This window comes from Dasypus novemcinctus, chromosome 11 (assembly GCF_030445035.2).
Source record: "Dasypus novemcinctus isolate mDasNov1 chromosome 11, mDasNov1.1.hap2, whole genome shotgun sequence".
NCBI lineage: Eukaryota > Metazoa > Chordata > Mammalia > Cingulata > Dasypodidae > Dasypus > Dasypus novemcinctus.
Genome location: NC_080683.1, coordinates 97,783,147 through 97,785,971, shown reverse-complemented (window position 1 = coordinate 97,785,971; position 2,825 = coordinate 97,783,147). Strand labels below are relative to the sequence as shown.

Here is a 2,825-nt window from a genome sequence, read left to right as displayed (position 1 = left end):
CTTAGCTTAGATACACTCAGAAAACATCATGTCTTCAGTCTGATTGGGCCAGCTTTGGTCATGTGCCCACATCTGAACCAACTGGTTGCTGCTTTGTTTTCATTTAATTTTTAAAAATAATCACTGGCCAAAAATACAGTACTTGATTATGATTGGCTTTGACAGAGACCCACTCTAGAGTTGATTATGATAGCAGTTCCTATAAACTATGCAGCACATGGTTGAAGTATAGACTTTTGAAAATCATTTTTGTGCCTTTGGAATGAAGGAAGGAAGGAATGATGGGTAGGAAACCACCTGTGACAACTCTATGTATTTCAGACTGATGAATCTTATGATCTGTTTCCAGAGTACTGAACAAAAACTCTTTTTTCAACCTGGCAACCTGTGGTACCACAGGCAATCTCGAAGGAGGATTGTCAGGCCCTGTAATACTTCCAACCCAATACCAAGCCAGAAAGAAAAAAAAAAAGACTTTGTAAAACTGTCTTACTAGTCTCACAGAAGAAAGGTTTGTTTCTTTGTTCATTTAAAACATGGTACCTATTCAAGGACAAATTAAAGATAAGAGCTTCACTTCTAAAAGCAACTTCAGCAGGTTTTTTTTTTTTTCAACTGACTATCTTTACTTTTTTACTCCATTTCTGCTAGATTTTACAAAAATGAAGGGAACAAGTACCTGGTCATGAAACACTATGAGTTAAATTGCTCATTTCATACTTAATCCAGAAGAACACTATCCAAAATCATTAGTGTCCAGTGTAATAATGTTGTTCAACATTGGAGATGCTATGCAAAAGCTACTTAATCTTGGTGACAACTCATTGTATTTTTCTTTTGAATATATTATTTATTTATTTATTTTGTTTTTTGTTTTGTTTCTTTTAAAGAGACAGTCTTTATTTTCAGGATTTTTACAGTGAAGAATTCAAAAAAGTGGTAAAGTGTTTTGGAATATATTTGTTTATATTTAAGAGGAACTGTTGATGAAGATTCACCAGAAGTAATCTGAACAAGTGCAAAAATTCAGTTAATACTACTGAAACACTACTAAAATAATTCTAGGACACATGTGCATAATAAAATCTCTGTCATTGATACAAAAACCAACTGCTTCCTACTTTTCTAAACACATGATGGTATAATTAACAGTATTCGATCACTTCTGTTCTTTCATTAATATATAAAAATTAAAATACCAATGAAAAAACTAATCTATCTTCTGTTTAAATTTTTCTTACAGATACATTTTCAATATTTTCCTTCAATAGTGGTGTGGTTTAAGAGATTTTCCATTCACAAGCGAAACTGCAATCCATCCAAAAGGAACTGATAGTCTATAGGCTCATAGTGCAAATAAAGAGTTCACGCTGCAGCAAATGACATTTTTAATGTACAAATCAAATAAATTCTTAGAAGGTACATGCACAAGCTCTACTAAGCAAATGGTCACAGAACTAGGACATTTCATAATTTTATTGGTGATGTCAATGAGACTCGGGGTAGTTCCAAACTCAACTTGAACTCTCATCTCAGGCTTTGTATTTTGCTTTTCCAATTTCACTAATGACACAAACATGATTCAAACCCTTGAAGTATTCATTATAGTCAAGGGCATATCCTACAACTAACTTGTCTGGAATTTCAAACCCAACAAATCCTGGTCTATATCCAACACTTCAAGGAGTCCTTTTCACCAGTAAGCTTGCAACCTTGACCATATTTGGATTATACTGCTTGACCAAGGAAAGCAAGGTTTGCATTGTTTTGCCGGTGTCAATTACATCTTCAACAATCAAGACATTCTTTCCAGTTAAAGTTGATAGATCATGCCCACCAATCACTTTTATGTCTCCTGTTGACTGGTTATTACAGTAACTCTTTAGTCTGATAAAATCTACAGTCATAGGAATGGATCTATCGCTTTTTCTGTTCAGTGCTTTGATGTAATCCAGTAAGTCAGCAAAAAATTTATAGCCCCCCTTGAGCACACAGAGGGCTACAATGTGATGGCCTCCCATCTACTTTATCACATCTTGAGCAAGCTGTTCGTTCGGTTCTGTCCTTAATTAGTCCATGAGCAATAAATACCTTTTCCAAATCTTCAGCATAATAATTAGGTATACAAAATAAACTTAGGTCATAACCTGGTTCATCATCACTAATCAGGACACTGAGAGTTGCCATAACAGAGTCTGCTCAGTGTGAGGGCTAAGGAGAAGTAACTATTTTTAATAACTAAATTTGTTTATTTGGTTTCAAAGAATTAGTTGTAAAAAACTAGATTATCTTTGGCAGGAAAGTACTGTTTGTCCCAAGGAGAGGGTTATCTCAATAAAAACAATACCCTAGAGGGAAATAGAGGAGATCTTAAAGGGAAAAAAATATTATACTCTTACACAGTAAGCACAGACTGAATATGCTACTACCCTCAAGGTTTAGCTAGTGAACCGTGAAAGTTTTAAATTTTGTTTCCAGTATAAAGCAACAAAGTTTCCTAAACAGAATGAATCAGGTAGAATCACAAAGTGCCCTGGAGGACTTACATTCTAAGCTCCAATTTCAGTATTGATACTTATTTCATCTTATTTAGAATGAAGTTTCTAAATAAAATATATTATATATATTTTATTAGCAAAATCCATTATTCTTTTATTGTTCAAATGATTGCCTTGGCAAGCATAACTCATGATTCAGGATAATACTAAAATATTGTTAAAGCATATTATTCCTGATTCAAAATAAAGTGCATATAAATATATATTTGAATAGAAACACATTGACCTAGATAATGTTGCACAAGAATTACAGTAAAGTAAGAGTTT

The 2,825-nt window shown here is 33.4% G+C and overlaps 1 pseudogene; it reads right to left on the bottom strand.

Annotated features, from left to right (window-relative positions):
• Positions 1-1,466: 1,466 nt before the first annotated feature.
• Positions 1,467-2,187, bottom strand: LOC101435940 (hypoxanthine-guanine phosphoribosyltransferase pseudogene; annotated as a pseudogene).
• Between the last annotated feature and the right edge of the window lie 638 nt (positions 2,188-2,825).